Raw genomic sequence first — 9,318 nt, forward strand, 5'->3', positions numbered from 1 at the left:
GTAATATTAACTGAAATAGTTTCATACAGGATTGAGCTCAGAGACTGGCACACAGTGCTCAATAAATGGAAGTCGTTATTTTTATTATAATAGAAGGCTCCATTTTGAGAAAAAATCCAAGTGAAACAGTGCCTAAAAATGGTGAGGAGGGTGGTATGAAAGTGAGTAGGAGTTTTCAAAGCTCAACCTAGCCAACAGCAAAGTGTCCCCATTAGGTCTTTCCTTCTAGCTTTCTTTCTTCTGTTGTCATTAAAGTTACTGTTTTTCATCACACTCATGGAACTCTTTGTCTGGGAAAACATAGCTGAACCGCTTTCTAAAACCCTAATTAAAATCTTGTTAAAAATCTTCCAAATATGGGGCGCCTAGGTGGCTCAGTAATTAAATGTCTGCCTTGGGCTCAGGGTCCTGGAATCAAGCTCCATACTGGGCTTCCTGCTCAGCGGGAAGCCTGCTTCTCTCTCTCCCACTCCCCCTGCTTGTGTTCCCTCTCTCCCTGTGTCTCTGTCAAATAATAAATAAAATCTTTAAAAAAAAAAAACTTCCAAATACATATCACTCTTTCTTGACTTAATTAAACATAATGCATATTATAATGTGGACCTTCTGATTTGGGATTTTGCAGAGCTATTAGATTATTATTGAAAATATCAGTAGCCACTGTAACATACTATATATGTATTTTCAAAATTAGATCTTTGATAGCAACTTATTTTTTCATTGATCTTCTGTAAAATCGAGTGTGGCATCAATTCCAGCTTGTTGAGTTTTGGCTAGTAAAGTTTGACGGTAAAAATCCCCCTCTCTTTGACAGTGGTAACTTACAAGGTAGAGAGTAAATTAAATCTCTTCATTTTATATCCTTAAATCTTCTCTCAGGGTGGTAGGAAGTATTGTGCAGAAACCAAATCTACTTCAATGTAAACATTCCATTTAGCAACCAGTTGTAACTATCCCCAGAAGGAGAGCTTCTGAAAATCCTGATTTGGGAGTGGGGAGGGGCGGAGAGGGAGAGAGAGAATCCCAAGCAGGCTCCAAGTCCAGTGCAAAGACTGACATGGGGCTCAATCCCACAACCCTGAGATAATGACTCGAGCCAAAATCACGAGTCAGACACTCAACCGACAAAGCCACCCAGACACCTCACCTATTTAAAACAAAAAAATAATAATAACTATTTCCCTGTGATGAGGACCTAACTAACCCAGTGTGTGGATTATAGTTATGGCCTGGAGAACAGGACAAAGTTCTACCACCTCCAGTCTAAACGCTCACCAACTGCTTAGATCCCAAGATAATTTAGGGTTTGATTGTTTTATTTTGTCTTCTTTCTCATGGGTGGTGGTGGGGGGGAGTGGGGAAAGGTGGGCTTAGAAAAAAGGAAGCTGTGTCCCCTTACTGCAACAACACAGGTGTGCAGCTCAATCCCCTTAATTATTACAAAAACTCTCCCTTCCCAAAATTTGCAATCTGCTTTGGGAAACCCCACATTTATTCAATGAAACAAAACACTATGAAAAATACAGCTCTTATTACATGCTAGCACTGTTCCAGATGCCAAAGATACAAAGACAGACACTAGTCCATAGTCCCAAGAGCTTGGTCTAGTGGGAGAAACAAACATGTAAGCAAACAATCACAACATAGTGAACAATTAGTGAGTAACAGATGTCGCTCTAAGAAAACAGGTACAACTTGGGGGCAAAGAAGACTACAGAAATGCTAACAGGCTGCCTACAGGATGCAGGTGGCCTGTCCCAAGGATAAGTATTTTTAAAGCAAAAACTCAATTTCCGGACTAAAACAACTTAATTTCTGAACGTGAGAATGTTTATGTTAAGGTTCTTATACATTATATACGAACAGAACAATAACCTACACAAAGGGAAATTAGCTCAGTTTGAGAACGTGATTCATCATCATTCACACCTGCTCCAGTTAAGTCCCTCCCAAAATAGGCATTACATTGAGGAAAATGTGGTAGCAACTGTAAGGTATTTGGACAAAGAGACTCCTGTTGCTATACCAACAATATAAAACAGTATGCGTACTTCCGGACAGATTTGTTAGATCCTAAACTGTCCCTCCTTTTTAAACTGTGTTAAGATGGATACTGAATGGGGAATAAGGCCCTCAACGCTTGCAGTTTCCATATTTATTATCTGAAAATCTCCCATGTACAAAGGCCAATGTGGTTATTTTTGGAAAACAAATGAAAATCACACATTTGGATTTGGCATTTCTGTCATTCATTCAAGTCATGATCTGCAAAGCTACCTTTTTATCACAACTAACTTTCCACCGCTTCTAAGAAAAGAGCACATGAAAAACTCAAGATTACAGCCCGACAGTTAACGTCCCCTTATTACCATTTGACATTTCCCGGTTTATCATTACATTTAGTACTCTTCTGTAATATCCAACCCTCTTCATCTAGCAAGGTCAAAAGCGTCATGAGCAGTGTTTTATAAGCTGCCTACGGAGACAAACCCTGTGAAACCTGAGGATGCCACACCAACAACAGAATGCAGGTCACCGTGACACGGCCGACCACTCTGCAAAGTCAAAATCTCAGTTCATTTTACGCTGACAGCGCTTCTTTCCAGAACTTTCCCCTCCCCCAACAAAAGAACAGGGGAGTGTCTATTTCACAAGGTGTCTGGCGCTACTTTCTTTAAAAGGAGGCTTTATGTATTTCCTAGAAGGTCACCTTGGTAAGCCGGGGGGGTGGGGGGGTGGGGGGGACCGACGACTCGGAAAGAGCCTGGGGTTTGCAGCATCAGGTCCTCACCCGGTGACTTCCAAGCCCCTGAGCCTGGGCTGAACCTAGAACGACCACCGCCCCTCCCACTACGTAGGGAACATGGCCTCGCAGTGCCACGCCCAGTTCGGAAGCGGGTGTCCCAGGAGGTCCCCCCACCAAGCGCTGATGGTGCCACCGGCCACGCCCGGGGCCCCCCGAGTTCGTAAACGCTGACTGATGACCCCCGACGGCATCGGGCCCCCGCCTGTTCTGACCAGCCCGCACCGCACCCCGTCCAGCGGGGAACTTTCCAGAACCCTGGACTCTCCGGGAAGTCCCGAGACGCAGAGCAGAAGGGAACTTTGGCTCAATTACTGAGCACCTACTCTGGGCAGGGCGAGCGCGGGGCCGGGCTCGCACTCAGAGACCCCTGAGGCGCTGCGTCGGGAGGCGCCCGCGCTCCACCCTCCGGCCGGGCCCTCATCCTCCAGGAGGCCCGCCAGCGGGGCGAGCAGGGACGGGGACAGCCGCCCCCAGCCCGCCTAGAACCCTCGGCCGCCTTTACCTCGCGCGACCCCACCGAAGCCGCCGAGCTAATCTTAGAAAACAGCGCGGCGCGCGCTCACGTGCGCTCGTCCGCGGGCGGGGGGCGCGGTTCGGGTGAGTCATGGCCCCGCCCCTACTCGCCGAGGACGCGCTGACGTCAGCCGTTTCCCCGAAGGGTGACGTCAGCGCGTCTCGCGGAGGCCGCGAGGCCGCCAGTAGAACGTTCACTGAGTTTCGATGCCTTAAAGGGACCAGGCGTCGGGTCGTGAAAGGTCTGAAGAGGTGACTCCAGTCACCCAACCGTGGGGTCAGAGGCCATCTTCTATCCTTTGTACTGAGAAGTGTTGACTGCTGAGATGGTGATGAAAAAAAGGAGAGCAACTGAGCCTCATTGGAGGCTGCTGAATGCCCCAGAACCTCCTCCTGGAAGCCCTCCTTGATTAACCAGAATCTTATCTTGACCCCAAAGTCAGAGAGTTTTCCATGGCCCTTGACTCCCTACCCCTTCACTTACAAGCCCTCCTCATATGCTTATATGTCTGTTGGTAGGGAAAAGCTGTGGTTTGAATGTTTATGTAATCCATCAGTTTGGGCCAGCTTGTCCCACTTATCACTGTTTTTACTGTATCCTAAAGTGTTCTTAGTCGTGTGATCTGTAACAAGTTACATAACTCTGGATGTGACACTGGTGAACTAGTCTCCAGACCCTCCTCTGATGCTAATGTTGCCTGTGGAAGCTTCCAGAACAAGAGCCCTGTCTGACACTGGGCCACACAACGCTGTCACAGACAACCTCACAGAGAGGTTTGCCATGCTGAGGTTTACCATTAGGCAGCTATTTTCATTACCCTCCTTGTGCCCCTGGTTTAATCCCCAAACTTTCTCTCTGAGGTAGGTATTATTGTCCCTATTTTAATATGGATGAGGAAGGAAATCGAGGTACAGCAAGATTAAGTATGTTTCCCTAGGTTACACAGCTAAAGAATGGCAAGCAGAAAACCATCCCCAGGTCGGGGGACTCCCAAGTCCAGGTTTTTAGGGATAAAGGTGGGCTGTGAAATACATCTTATTTTGTATGTTGAGTCCCCTACAACCAGCTTTCCCCTTATAACCCAAGCCCAGGGCCTCTGAACAAGTAACTGCATACCAGAAAGTGCCCAGAGAAGGCCCAGCCCCAGGGCCTGCACAAGGCTACAGCAAGTGGGGAGGTGCCCATCCTTTGCTTGCAGGGCACTGAGAGTGAGTGCCTCCTTGAAGTTTGCCCCTAAGGCACCTCACTCCCCTCACTCTAGTCCCAGCCCTACCAGGCCTACCCTGGACTCTGCGATTCCTCTCCTGAAACTAGAGAGGCCGTCCTGCCTACAGCCAGCTCCTCCCTAGTGCGTTTCTCCCGCCATAATCCCCTCCCCCTAAAACCAGCAAAATTTCCCACTGGAACGGCATCTTTATGCCAAAAACAAATTAAGAGTCAACAAGAGCTTCTCAAAGTTTTGAGCAAAATGCAGGTGCCTGTGTGGGTGAGCTGCTGTCACTCTTCTCTTCTGACAGTCGTGACTGGTCCTTGGCTGAGTGTCACTCCCACACCCTCAGAGTCCATGGGCCAGGTCTAGCAGAAGCACATACTTTCCTGCAGCTCACCCCTCAGAAACATTAGAAACTGACCCCTCTTCCCTTGGACCCAGTCTCCAGCCATTACAGAGCTCTCCTCTGTGTGTCCCCTGCTCTTGTCCTCTGGGTCATACTGATGGATCAATCCCTGTTTGCTGCTCTTTTTGCTCTGCCGGGTTCTCTGGAGCTTGTGACTGAACATGTCCTGTGTTCTTCTGGCAAAGGCTCGGGAGGAGATGGAGGAAACCACAAGTGGTCTTAGCTTCAGGGGGTGGGGGTTGGGGGTGGGGGACTGTGGGGGCAGCTTCTTCCTCTGTGGGGCTGGACACACAGACATTGCAGCTCAGAGCAGTAGGGTACCTTCAGACCAACCAGTCTAGCCCTGTTCTCTACCTAAGGGAACTAAGGTCCAGGTGGGGTGACCCACTTGGACTCGCACGGCCTGTGAAGTAGAGAGTCTTAGTCAACTGACCTTGTGCCACTGCTCTTTCCACGGATCACAGCTCTGTGACGCGTCTCCAGTGGGACAATGGGCATAACATGTGCATGATAAACTGTGACATGTCACATATGTGCTGAAACAGAAAACAGACGGTGACATGAGGTAAATACAGAGATGAAATCGTAGGGACAAATCGCAGAACGCAGTTCCTGAGGACCCCTGGCTCTTCCGTCCTCCCCTTTCCTTCTCTGTCCCATCCAATGTCAAGTCGGATGAGGGGATGATTCCTCCTCAGACCTAGGAACCGTCACCCAGTGGAAGGACACACTGAGTGGGATTGCCATTTTTAACCTTCAGTAATCAGGATCTGGTGTGTCATTTCAGATTTTGATTTTTTTTTTAATCTCCCAGCCTTCCCTTCCCATTATTTTCCTATCCCATAAGCCCCATTAAATGTCATTAAGAACCTTAAATGCGACCGGCCACTCATGTGGGAGGATTGTCATCTCCAGCAAACAGCCCCAGCGAAGAAAGGAGCAGGAATCCTGGGTCTGTTCCCACCCGTGCTTCTGACTCACTGGATGACACACTCCGAAGTGTTGCTTTTGTTGGGGGAGACGTGCGGGGCATCCCACATGGCTGCTCCTCTCACAGAGAGGAAGGATCGGGCAGAAGCCATCCAGCCGTTCCCACCACAGGGGAAGCAGGGGTCCCTGAGTGAATCCAGCTCCACAGTGACTGCTTAACAATGGCCCGCGGGGTCAGCCTGGAACGCTGTCCCCTGTGAGCACCTGCCCCCGATGGGGCCAGTAAAATGGCTTGGACTGGATTATAGCACTTACCCCTCATGACCTCGTTCTCACTGGTCAGGAATGCACCCTAGTGATTCCTAACTCCACTCTAATGACTTGTTGTAGATCTGCCCTCCAGGAATTTGTTTGAAATTTTTTTTATTTCTGTTCCAGCCTATAAACTCTTCTCAGGCAACGAGTAGGTTTACCATTTATGTGAAAGCACTTCAGTCCTAAAAACCAGAAAGTGCTATATAAGAGTTTTTAAAAAAAAAACAACAATAATAATTTAATAATGATCATCTAATTTTATATTTAATAAATGTAAGTATATTATAATTTGATGATAATAATTAATTCAGATGGTTTCACAGACTGACTTTCAGTCACCCATCATGTTTGACTTTATTTCCGTGCACATGCACCCTTCCCCCCATCAAATAGTATTTCTCAAGGGAATGGGGTGCTGTGGTGGGTAACTCCTGTCCCTTGTAAACTTAGGTAAATACATTGAGTGTCCTCTGTGGACTGGCCATCTAGGACCAACATCTAATTCGTGCTCAAAAAATGCTTGTTTGGTGGGGACGCCTGGGTGGCTCAGTTGGTTAAGCAGCTGCCTTCGGCTCAGGTCATGATCCCAGTGTCCTGGGATCGAGTCCCACATCGGGCTCCTAGCTTGGCAGGAAACCTGCTTCTCCCTCTGCCTCTGACTGCCGCTCTGTGTGCCTGTGCTCGCTTGCGCTTGCTCGCGCTCTCTCTCTCTCTCTGACAAGTAAATTAAAAAAAAAAAAAAATGCTTGTTGGGTGGATGGGGAAAGAGATGGAATAGGAAAAAGAGAAACCCATGTGGTAAGTGGTGGGACATAGTGGGAATGACCATACTGGGGGCTGAAGAGCAAACATTAGTATACTCGGCATGGAGGGGAAGGGGACGATTCGATTTTATGGTACGTGTGCGTGTGACAGCCCTCCTCAGATCGGCCCTAGAGCTCATCCTGGAGGAATAGATGTTTCCCAGGCCGCTGAAATGATTCATAGACAAGAGACACCAAGGTCCCCCTCCCCGGCAGGGGCCGTGTGGGTAGCAAGAGTGAGGAGGCGGGGATGGGGTCCAAAAGAGGAAGAGCAGTGAACCACACCGGAATAAAGTTTTCAAAACCAGGGGATTCTGTGGGTGAGCGGACAATTAAGCTGCGGTACACAGAGTCAACAGAATATTACTCAGTGCTGAAAAGAATTGAGCCATCAAACTACGAAAAGACATGGAGGAAACGTAAATGCATATTACTAAGTGAAGCAAACCAGCCAGAAAAGGCTCCATACTGTGTGATTCCAACTATGTGACATTCCGGAAAAGGCAAAACTATGGAGACAATAAAAAAGATCAATGGTTATTGGGGGTTGGGAGGGAAGGGATGAATAGGGAGAGCCCAGAGGATTTTCAGGGCAGTGAAAATAGTCTGCATGATATCCTGATGAGGGATCCCTGTCGTTATGCCTTTATCCGTGCCCGTAGGATGCTCAGCACCAAGAATGAACCATATTGTAAACTATGGACTTTGGGTGGTGATAATGTGTCAACGTAGGTTTATCTGTTATAACAGAAGCTCCGCCCTGGTGGATACTGCGGGCACCGGGACTACTATAATTTCCTGTGAACCTATAACTGGTTTACAAAATGAAGTCTATTTTTATTTATTTTTATTTTTTTTCAAGATTTTTATTTATTTATTTGACAGACAGAGATCACAAGCAGACAGAGGCAGGCAGAGAGAAAGAAGAGAAAGCAGGCTCCCTGCTGAGCAGAGAGCCTGATGCGGGGCTCGATCCCAGGACACTGAGATCATGACCTGAGCCGAAGGCAGAGGCTTTACCCACTGAGCCACCCAGGTGCCCCCAAAATGAAGTCTATTTTTAAAAAATCCAGGTGAAGTGATTACACCTTTCTGTTAAGAGTCTGGTCCACTGTGGCGTCAGAGACTTGAGCTGGAATTTGAACCCCACCATGACCAGCTCTGTAACTTTGGGCAAGTTACTTAACCCCTCTGACCTCAGTTCCTCTAAGTCTGCAGGACTGTAATGCCTTCCTCAGAGCATTTTGAGTATTTCATTAAAAATTTTATGTAAGGCATCTGACCCAGCACCCTGGATATGCATTAGGATAAATATATACAGTGCCCCCCCAACTCTTCTCTAATGTCTGTGATTATTAAACATACCAAGTTCAAAGTCAGGACAGTGGAAGAAAGCTGTCTGGATGAAAGTGACCTTCTACTAGGAAGGGAATCTGTGTGTTGGGGGGGGGGGGCAGGGGCTGTGTGGTCTCACATGCTCAATCAGAAATGCTGGCCACAGAAGGTCAGCCATGAACTTGAGCCCTGGGAGGCAGTATCAAGCCCCTCACTCAGCTTTCTACCATGAAAAGGTCAGGGTGATGGAAGGCTGTCATATTTAGATGATGGCTCGTAAGGAAGCCTCGGTGAGTTAGTCACCTATGATATGACATCATATTGCCACTCAATATAGTAACAGCTGTTGATTGCTTTGGGGGGCAGGGGCGGGGTCAGCTATTGTCGACCAACCGTACCTCCAGGATAAATTGGATGGAACCAGCCAGAAAGACATACCAAGAGGAGAAATCCTCCTCTAAATAGGGTGCTCCACAGTTGCCTCAGGATTTTCGGCACCTCACCCCCAAATGTGAGTTTTGACTTTTCTTTGTCTTTGGGGCCAAGCCAGGAAAATGTCCTAGGAGAAAGTTGTGTGGTGAGGACGCCTTCAGCTGGGGGATTACCCACCACGGCCAGGGTCAGCGCCGCCCTGTGGAAGGGTGGGAAAGTTCTGTACACCAGGTGCATGGTGGCTATGTGGCACTCAACGTCGTGGTCCCAGGGAGGGGGTTGAAAAGGCCTGGAGTCAGGGTGCTGCAGAGTCTCGAGGTTGGATGGGGCGTTTTGCCTCTCGCAGGTTACCTGACAGCGGTGGGGTCAGGTCAGCACCCCGCTGAGCAAAGACGTCCTCCCTGTCTTTGAAATGAGCCTGTGTGAAGCCATAGTTCGAAGGTATCACCGACCAGTGCTGTAGTTAATCTGAGTTATTAATTAGTCATATCATAATGGAAAGTTGCAGGATTAACTGGTTAACCCCTTCCTTCCCATGTATTCTCCTCCTGGACATCTCTGGCTCTT

At 48.1% G+C, this 9,318-nt stretch overlaps 1 protein-coding gene across 7 annotated transcripts in view; it reads right to left on the reverse strand.

Annotated features, from left to right (window-relative positions):
* The window catches only part of PACC1 (proton activated chloride channel 1), a 163,865-nt gene extending 160,447 nt beyond the window's left edge, over positions 1-3,418 (reverse strand). For all 7 annotated transcript variants that reach the window (XM_059145309.1, XM_059145305.1, XM_059145307.1 and 4 more), the window contains exon 1: positions 3,309-3,418. The gene's annotated coding sequence lies outside the window, so the exon portion shown is untranslated. The remainder of the gene's footprint in view (positions 1-3,308) is intronic.
* Between the last annotated feature and the right edge of the window lie 5,900 nt (positions 3,419-9,318).

The sequence above is a fragment of the Mustela lutreola genome, chromosome 14 (genome assembly GCF_030435805.1).
Source record: "Mustela lutreola isolate mMusLut2 chromosome 14, mMusLut2.pri, whole genome shotgun sequence".
Classification (NCBI taxonomy): domain Eukaryota; kingdom Metazoa; phylum Chordata; class Mammalia; order Carnivora; family Mustelidae; genus Mustela; species Mustela lutreola.